The sequence below is a fragment of the Sorex araneus genome, chromosome 3 (genome assembly GCF_027595985.1).
Source record: "Sorex araneus isolate mSorAra2 chromosome 3, mSorAra2.pri, whole genome shotgun sequence".
NCBI lineage: Eukaryota > Metazoa > Chordata > Mammalia > Eulipotyphla > Soricidae > Sorex > Sorex araneus.
The window spans coordinates 143,673,189-143,683,594 of NC_073304.1; the positions used below are offsets into that span (position 1 = coordinate 143,673,189).

General features: G+C 42.5%; 1 non-coding gene across 1 annotated transcript; it reads right to left on the reverse strand.

Annotated features, from left to right (window-relative positions):
• Positions 1-7,915: 7,915 nt before the first annotated feature.
• Positions 7,916-8,076, reverse strand: LOC129404109 (U1 spliceosomal RNA). Its single transcript, XR_008629698.1, has one exon. It is a non-coding gene; the product is annotated as a U1 spliceosomal RNA (small nuclear RNA).
• Between the last annotated feature and the right edge of the window lie 2,330 nt (positions 8,077-10,406).

Genomic DNA, 10,406 nt, shown 5'->3' on the forward strand with positions numbered 1-10,406 from the left:
TGCTCGAGCCGGCACCAGTAACATCTCCATTGTGAGACTTGTTATTACTGTTTCTGGCATATGGGATACACCACAGGTAGCTTGCCAGGCTCTGCTGTGTGGGAGAGATACTCTCGGTAGCTTGCCAGACTCTCTGAGAGGGGCAGAGAAATATAACCTGGGTCGGCCGCACGCAAAGCAAATGCCCTACTCACTGTGCTATCACTCCAGCTCCTAGAGAGAATCACTATTCAAATATGTCAGAAAATATTTAACTGTGACTTGGCTTTTGACTCCTCACTCACACCTCAGGAAACTTATGGGAAAATACTGATTTTCCTGGAGATATGAGAGGGTTCCTGCTGCTTCTCTTCTCTGGATACCCACATTGTTTTGCAGTCCTCTCCCACACGAAACAGACTGACCTGTTTTACAACAGTAAACTATGGGAATGACAACATTTAACTCATGAACTTCAGTCTTGGAAGTCGTTGTAACAATACCTCTTTCTCCTGATAACTGCCATGGCACGAGGACCCTTAGCCACCCCTAAGGAGGTACAGATGACAAGGAGTTGAGATCTCCCTCAAATAGCCATGTCAAGCTTGAGTTTTCTTCTCTGCAAACTGGGAATGAAACAGTACACATATCATTGAATTTTACAGGGGTTAGATAAAATAATGCATGCCAAGTGCTTAGCACATTCTTCAAATGCATAATTTTAACTGATAGTATAAAGTTCCATGATATACTTATATTATGGGAATTGTTTAATTAGTCCCCTTTAGAAGGAAATCAACCTTATTTTCAAATATTGATTCTCTAATAAATTATTTTATAGTAAGCATAATTGTTTATGTTCAAAGAGTATTTCTTCAGAATGCAACCAGTTGAGTACATTTTGTTCATTAAATTATATTACTTCAGAGATTGTTTCCATAAAGGTTATGAAGACCATAAGCATGTGTTTCGATTATTCTATTTTTTAATGTCATCAGGGTTTTACCATCAAGAACTGAAAACTGGAGACACAAGAGAACATGATATTGTGTGTGTTTATAGAACTCCAAGGGGACCCTTTTTCCACTAAGAGGAATTGAGAAGATAATTTTGCTACTGGGGTGCCCCAAATGAAACAGCCTGGCATGGGGTCTAGCAGCATGGCTATGGCATTAACCTCTCCCTTCCCCAAGGGACCCAGCCCCTGCAGCCGAAAACCTCCAGAACTCAACTGCTGCCCTGCTCATGGCCACTTCCCAAGGACTCAGGCCAAGCCTTACCCATGAGTGAATCCTCAGAAAACCCAGGTATGTGGGACTTTGTGACTGAAAACTCTGGGTTCAAAGAAACTGGGAATGGGAATTCACCACCCATATCGCCTGCTTCTGGCAATTCAGCAGTCATGCTGGTGCCAGATAGTCTCGTCATCTGCCACTATCCAGATCGAATGCGCTCCCGGAAGAGAGCATAACATGACACTTGCCATTGCCATGCCACTGGACCCTGCACCAGGCTGTTTCACTTGGAGAGTCCTAGAGGGGGATGGGTGAGACCCCCTCCTTGCCCCAAGGAGCCAAAAACCTTCAGAACTCAACCACCGCTCTGCTCATGGCTGCTCTCCACATGCTGGGGTCAAGCCTCATCCACGATTAAACTATTTTTGAACTGCACAACTATAAATGCAACTCATACCTTACATGACCCATACTCCAAGAGTACCTGGATTTAAAGTAAGAGGCAGCGAATCTTAGAGGGAAATATTTTTTTTTACATATTGCTCAACCTTTAACAGCACGTTCATGATCTCTTATTACTGTATCACACTGTATCACTGTCATCACGTTGTTCATCGATTTGCTTCAGCGGGCGCCAGTAACATCTCCATTCGTCTCTGTCGCATGCTAGTGTAGCCCGATGGCATACTAGGGGCTCTTTCAGGATCAGGGGAATGAGGACCATTGTTGTTATTGTTTTGGGCATATTGAGAACACCACAGTAGCTTGTCAGGCTCTGCCGTGTGGGCGGGATACTCTCGGTAGCTTGCTGGGCTCTCCAAAAGGGAGGGAGGCTTTTGGGGCAGCCTCTAATCGCCTTTACAGGTGTTTCCAGTCTACCGAATGTAAGCTTTTGGTTGACTGGCATGTTGTAACGATCTGCACACTGACAAATATGCACCTGCCTGCATCTCTGGGTGGCACCTGGTACATCTGCAGCCTCAGGTTGATCTCCTTGAAGTTGATGGAGTGCACCTGGAGGTTGTTGAGCAGCTGGCAGAGCAGGACCCTATTGAGGAGGGTCTGTGCCAGGTCAAACACCTGCACTGAGTCCCAGGTCACCTGGTGGTTGGCTGACAGCACCCCACAGTGGATGAGCCACTGCGCGGACTGCCACCACGGCTCTATATCCCACAGGTCTGCGACTAGGACCAGCTGTGGCAGGCCACAATGCTGTGGCCGCTGCTGCAGTTTCTTCGTGCCCTGCCGATGCCATTCTGTCCAAATATTGTAAAACAGCCGGCAATGTCCATCAGGAGTCACGCATAGAGTTCCAGCAGGGATCTACGCATGCGTAGAGTTCCATGTCTGGTATGCTGAGCCTCAAGTTGACTAAGGCGAGATGGTGAGCAGGGTTTGGGAGAGTGCGAGTGGTTCAGGCGGCGTCGGTGCCATCTTGCCTCCCTCCAGATGTCTTATCTATGTAAATGATCAATCACAGCTATGTCCTTACCTCACCCCCCCCAGATGTTCTATAAGTATATTAGCAGCTCTGCATTTAATGGGCCATTTTCACCATCAGGCTGTGGTCCCCCCATCTCCCGGTCTCTTTGCTGGGGAGGCCTGAGGAGGTGGGGAGGTGGCTCTGGGTCACCAAATGCACATGCATCACAGCAGCAGCAGCAGCAGACCTCATTAGGGGACAGGAATTATTCAGGGAGGATAGACGCTTTTCCATAGGAGACGCTTCTTTGGGATGACACTTGAAATGTGGCCTCAGGGGCTGAATGCAAAGACACTTTCAGTCTGACAGGAAAGCGGAAGACTGCAGCTGCCTGACCCGGAGCAGAGCCAGGGACTCTCTCTTTCGGGGACTCAGCCTGCGGAGAGCGGGGCGGAGGGACACAGCACAGCCCTTCCGAGCAAGAGTTAATGAGCACTGCCAGAAAGAGAACTCTCGACTTGCAGAAATAGAATTTGAGTTCCCGAGAATTTAATTGAGAGTTCCTGAACCACAGACACAAAAAGGTGACCAACACTGCAGCCACTCCTGCCTGAGTGACGGGTCCTGGCTCCCCCTGATTTAGCTGCGTTTCCTGGGGCAGCCGCGCGTGGCCAGAGTCCGAAGCCAAGGGCAGGCAGGCCAGCAGCACGTCCCAGCGGAGACCAAAGGGTGGTCGGGGAAACCGAGGACACTGTGGCAGCAGCTGGAGGCAACAAGGTGAGTGGAATGACGGCTCCCGGGGAAGACGCCAAGCCCAGCCGGTGCGGCAGCCTCTTCGCAGCACGGATGCTCCATTCCGCCGCTTGAGCAGACAAGCAACGGCCTGCGGTACCAGCTCTAACCGACACCGACTGACGTCCGCAAAAGTAAAACTAACAGAAGACGTCTTCAGTGATGCAACTCTTTCTTTCTTTCTTTCTTTCTTTCTTTCTTTCTTTCTTTCTTTCTTTCTTTCTTTCTTTCTTTCTTTCTTTCTTTCTTTCTTTCTTTCTTTCTTTCTTTCTTTCTTTCTTTCTTTCTTTCTTTCTTTCTTTCTTTCTTTCTTTCTTTCTTTCTTTCTTTCTTCTTTCTTCCTTCCTTCCTTCCTTCCTTCTTCCTTCCTTCCTTCCTTCCTTCCTTCCTTCCTTCCTTCCTTCCTTCCTTCCTTCCTTCCTTCCTTCCTTCCTTCCTTCCTTCCTTTCTTTCTCTTTCTCTCTCTTTCTTTATCTCTTTCTTTCTTCCTTCCTTTCTTTCTTTCTTTCTTTCTTTCTTTCTTTCTTTCTTTCTTTCTTTCTTTCTTTCTTTCTTTCTTTCTTTCTTTCTTTCTTTCTTTCTTTCTTCCTTCTTCCTTCCTTCCTTCCTTCCTTCCTTCCTTCCTTTCTTTCTTTCTTTCTTTCTTTCTTTCTTTCTTTCTTTCTTTCTTTCTTTCTTTCTTTCTTTCTTTTCTGTTCCTTCATTAAGAGGACAAGGTGAAATACAAAGGAATAACTAATGTTGCTACTGATGAATCAGAATTCTTCATTATTAAGAGCTCTGAAACTATAAAAATATTTTGAAATCAAAAGAAACCTGCAATCACCCCTCCCCCAGAACAGCAATAAAGGTCTTTTTTTTGCTTTAAGGTCTTTTTTTTTTAAATGAATCATTGTGCGATATAGTAACAGACTTACAAACTTTTGTGATCACATTTCAGTCATATTTGTCCTTTTCACTCATTTCGTCCTTTCCCTGAGATCTTAGAAGTCTCTCTCCACTCGGCCCTCCTAACGAAGTTGCACTGGGGGCTCTTTAGGGTCAGGGGAATGAGATCCAGCTTGTTACTGGATTTTGCATATGAATACACCATGGAAGCTTGCAAGGCTGTCCCATGGGGGCAGGACGCTCTCAGAAGATTGCCAGTTTCTCCTAGAGGGAAAAGTAGGCTAAAGATATCACAAGGCTGCGAAGCGGCCACGCCCTTCTGAGAGCTTGCTTTTAAGTCTCTCTGGATGTTGGCCGTTGATGGGATCACAGACACCTGGTTTCCTCTGCTGGTACCTTCATGCATGAGGCCTGTTCGAACGTGTAGAGAGGAGGCTCCAGCATGGCTGCAGCTAGGTTCCGGTGGTCTTCGGCCGCCGGGAGCTCTGCTTGGGGTGGGGAGGGAAGCTGGAGCCCATCCCCTCCGAGGGGCCCTGGGGAAGACAGCCAGGCGTGCGGGCAAGAGACTCTCTGCTGAGAATTGATATATCAAGGTTAAATGCTCTTACAGGACCCTAGTCTTTTTTTTTTTTTTTGCTTTTTGGGTCACACTCAGCAATGCACAGGGGTTAACTCCTGGCTTTGCACTCAGGAATTACTCCTGGCTGTGCTCAGGGGACCATATAGAATGCTGGGAATCGAACCCAGGTCAGCCACGTGCAAGGCAAACACCCTACCTGCTTTTCTATTGCTCCAGCCCCATCTACCCTAGTCTTAAGGCAAAGTTTGATAAAAAAAATTTTCTTTGCCAGCACTGGGGATTCAACCTAGACTTATATATGCAAGTCACCTACCATTGAGACACCACCTCCCTGGTGAATTTTTATAATTTTTGTGACTCCATCCAGTAAGCTCCCCGTGCTGTATTGAATATGCCAAAAACAGTAACAAGTCTCAGAATGGAGACGCTACTGGTACCCGCTTGAGCAAATCGATGAACAATGGGAGGACAGTGCTACAGTCCTACATCCAGTAAACAGAATCCATAAGATTTTTCTCAGGTAACTTACAAGTCCATTTCATCTACCTAGAACTAACCACCATTATACCTGACTTACATTAGTTTGCCTGTTCAACTTTATATAAATTTATATTATTACTTCTCTTGTGTCTGGCTTCTCTATACCTATGAGATTCATCCATATCTATGGGTACCAATAATTTTCTTTCTTTTGTTATTGTGTAGTGTATAATAATGTAAAAATAACCACATTATTCATTTTCTTGTTATGGAATGTATGGTCTGTATTAAATAACATTTTTTATTTTTTGCTTTTTGGGTCACACCCGGTGGTGTACAGGGGTCACTCCTGGCTCTGCACTCAGGAATTACCCCTGGCGGTGCTCAGGAGACCATATGGAATGCTGGGAATTGAACCTGGGTCAGCCGTGTGCAAGGCAAACGCCCTACCCGCTATGCTATCACACCAGTTCCAAACATTTTTGTAAACTTTGTTATCTATAACTAATTTCACATAAGCCAAATAGAGGTATTTCTACAGTATTAGAAAAAAAAACTTTCTAGTCCTTTGCTATGGAAAAATTCTCCCACCATTGTCCATATCTAACTCAGAAAATTTGGATCATCCTGTGTGGTAAAAGTTCACAGAATTTGACCTAAGTATCAACTTGGGGATAAATATTGTCTTCACTTTTTCCCTGGTTATCTTGAAATACTGATGCTTAAATATGCTTTCCTCAAAGTCCTATAGACAACCAGAGAAGATAAGACAGATAATAATGAAAAGACGGTTTGAATGTTTGAATATTTATTTGTTAATACATACATTTGAAACAACACTCCTACATTTAGAGTTTAAGATGATTGAAAACATTTGAAATCAAAGGTTTATGTAAAATTTAGGACAGTAGTTTATGATTTTTTCCCATAAACACTTGAGAGAAGGGAAAAGGAGGCCAAAGGTGTAACAACCGGCTAAACAGGTTTGCTAAGAGGCAGGAATGGGCAGACCTCAGCCTTATTTTCTTTGGAAGCCATTTGTCACTGTCAAACACACACAGTGCCCTCTCTTGTAGCTTTATTCAAACAAGAATATAGTTTGCATCCTGATATTTCCCTGAAAACAGCAAGTTTCATTTATCAGCTCGGTACTTTTTAAGCTTCATATCCACTGTTATAAAGGTGAGTTCAGTATTTTAAGAGAGGTTTTGTTGAGCAACATAATTTTCTTATGAAAGCCCATAATTTAGCCTTTCAAAATCCTATCCTTTTACATCCTCTTTCTCTCTCAATAAAACCTGGTGATTATTTATCTTTGTATTATGTACTCATTGAGTTCAGATTCATTCTTTTAATATATTATATTCACATACATGATTGTTGACCACTCAGTCTTTAGCTACTATTAATGCACAGCTCTTAAAGAAAACTAATATTTAAAATGTAAGCCAAGTGATGAAATTAAGAACTATTTTTATTTTTAAGAGTTATTTTAAATACAAAGATATAAAACTCAGTTTTGAATGGAATCTACTGTTAATTTATGACAAAAAACTGTTAATAATAGGAAAAGAAATAGGAAATTACTAAACAGACTCATTATCATCATCATTCCGTTGATTGTTGAATTTCTTGAGCGGTCTCAGTAACTTCTCCATTTGTCCTAGCCCTGAGATTTTAGAAGCCTCTCTTTACTCATCCTTCCCAAGGATGCCGCATTGTAGTCTCTTTCAGGGTTTGGGGAATGAGACCCAGCATTGTTATTGGTTTTGGCATATGAATACACCATGGGGAGTTTATGAGGCTCTCCCATGTGGGCAGGAAACTCTCAGTAGCTAGCTAGGTTCTCCAATCGGGAGAACTAGGCTATAAAATGTCTTCCAGGAGCTTGGTTTTAAGTCTCTGGGTGTGGGCCATTGGTGGGATTACACGGTGCCGGGGGCAATCCCTGGGTGTGACCTCCTAGCTACTGAAAAATGGGAAATCTGGGTGGAAGAGGCCCAGTCCCAATCCAAGCAGGCTTGGAGGTCTCAGCCCTGGGTCCCACACACCTCGGTTCCTCTGCTGGTACCTTCATGTGTGAGGCTCACCTGAATGTGTGGAGAGGGGCCTTGAGCATGGCTGTGGCTAGGCTCCGGAGGTCTTTGGCTGCTGGGAGCTCTGCTCAGGGAGTGGAAGGAAGCTGGAGCCCACCCCCTTCGAGGGGTCCCAGGGAAGAGAACCAGGTGAGCAGGCAAAGAGACTCTCTGAGATGCTGTCTTCTGGGAGCTTGGTTTTAAGTCTCTGGGCATGGGCCATTGGTGGGATTACAGGAGTCTGGGAGCAGTCCCTGGGTGTGACCACCTAGCTATTGGAAAATGGGAAATCTGGGCAGAAGAGGCCCAGTCCTGATCAGACTCATTAAGAAACAGACTCATTAAGAAAATTGTAAAAAAAGTAATTATGAGTCTATACTTCAACTAGCTTCTAGTATTTGAAAATGATTTCCATATCTAAGAAATATTTTAAAAATTTATTTATTTATCTTCTGTTTTTTCAGTGGAGAGTGTGAATGCAATCCCCCATGACCCAAATTCTGCAGTCAAGTTTCCCACATTTGGGGAAATTGCAGGGCTCAACACATCCAGAGAGCAGTGAATAAGCCTCACCCTGGAAAAACTACCTTCATGATAGTGGTTTCTCCCATGCCAGGTAAGTATGCAAGAAATATTTTTAAAGATAATGTATGTCGTATTATAAAGACAATGTACCCAGCTTATAGGAACAGCAGAAAAAGTACACAATAGAAAAAAATTAAAATTATGTGAAAAAAGATGGCAGTAATTACTTTATTTGTATCAGAGGTAGGTGTTATACGTTTTAGAGGTAGGTGATACCGAGGCAATATTTTAGTTCAGGAATTAGCAAACTATTCATAGACTTCAAGCTAAATCCATACAGCAGCTTGTTTTGTAAATAAGGTTTGATTGAAAAACAACCACACCTACATTTTCAGGTTATCTATGGCTGCTTTGGCATTACTCAGCACAGCTGAATAGTTGTGGACCAAATGACTTGTAAAGCCTAAAATATTTATTTGCTATCTAGTCCTTTATAGAAAATATCTGTTCTTGTCTAGTTAGAACAGTAAAGATGATTGTTTCCCATTTTCAGGGAGAAACGCGGCGTGACATCCACCATATTATGAGGCGTGGGAAGGGGGATGAGAAAAAAAGAAAGGGAAAAGGAAAAAAAAAGAGTTATGTACTTGGAGCAGTGGGCCTACATATCTCTTCATTCTAAGCAATGGAAAACTAATTATCAAATGCTTCCTTGGTAGTAGGGCTGTCTTTCTTGGGGGGAAACTCCAACAACAATAGTGAGTTTTGTGTTGAAATATGGAATGTAATCAAGGTAAAGAGAAAATGAAGTGAAATTCTTCAGTTATGCAGTTGGGGGTGGGTGGGCGAGGGCGGGAGGTATACTGGGGTTTTTGGTGGTGGAATATGGGCACTGGTGAAGGGATGGGTGTTTGAATATTGTATAACTGAGACATAAGCCTCAGAACTTTGTAACTTTCCACATGGTGATTCAATAAAATTAAAAAAAATGCATGTGGCATATTCCTCTTTACTGAAACAGTGGTAAGAAAAGCCCATGATAGGGATGAAATGTATATGCTGAGGACTATGGAGCAGATCAGTAGGGTTAGCATAAAATAATATAAAAGAGTGGATTGCAGTTTACACACAAAATGGTAGGACTGAGGGATTTGAATGCATACTGAGGCTAATGGGATTTATGTGGAATGTTAAGGTGGTTTGGAGGAAAACATGGTCATTATGGTGGCTTATTTGTTGTATACTTCAAGGAATGAAGCTGAATCCCTCACCGAATGTGGGTTACACTCTTTCTGCTGAGTTACTTCATAGGGATGATGATGCATGAATTTCAAGACTACTTTGGTAAAGGCACTGGGACTTCCTTCTTGCTCTCTCTTTGATCACTTACTTTGTGGGAGATTCAGATGCTTTTCCCTAAGGATACTCAAGCAGCCCTATGCAGAGGAACATATATTTAAAAAGCTCTATGATGCCTAATAGTAATAACTGAAGTCTCCTGACAGCAACATTGAGAAAGCAGATTCTAAAAGCAGATTCTCTAGGCCCTTCAGATAATGGCTGCTGAGTTGATAGCTCTATTATAAAAGTTTTCTTAGATTCCTGATGCTCCAAAATTTTGAGATTATTATTATTTTTTGTTTACAGACACTAAATTTTGGCATAATTCATTATGTTGTAACAGATAGTGAAGAGATTTAATATTTACAGTTTTGCTTTAGACAAAATAAACCCACTAGTTTTCTTTCCTTCATGAATTCACCAACCACTTTCAGGGGAGTGTGCTTTATATAGTACACTACAGGAGGCCTTGGGCCCTGGTTTCATGTAATGTGAAGTGTATAAGATGAATCTTCTTATGATAAACAGGAGACAGAGAGCCCATTACCAAGCAGAGAGAAGGGAATTATAGTAAACTCAGTACTTCTTCACAATAGCTCCCTGTGTATTGATTATTTTCTTAAGGATTCTCTTTGGGACAGACTGGAAGTAGCACTCGAGTTTGAGAAAAAAAACTCTTAATCAATAAAGAAAAAGAGTGATCAAATTTACTAGTATCTTCTTACCTACAAGTGGGAAAACTCTCAGGTATGTTCCTGTCTTCCAGAGGGTTCTTGTGTGATTGAGAATAATTCCTTCATTCACAGAGTTTTGACTGACTCACTTCTAGCCTTGAAGTGTTGCATTGGGTCATGTCCCAAATTAATGACTTGCATACAAATATTAGTGCTACAATCTGTTAGGAATATCCAACAGTAGTTAATTGGAGAATAGGCTAAGATGCCCAAATGGATAATATGTTTATTAATTTATTAATTTTCTTAATATTATGGCCTACACTACACTGTGGACAAAACCAAATTATTTTTTGTTTCTCCCAAGCTCAAGACAAAAATTTCTCATAATATGAGAAATGCTAAAATGAAACT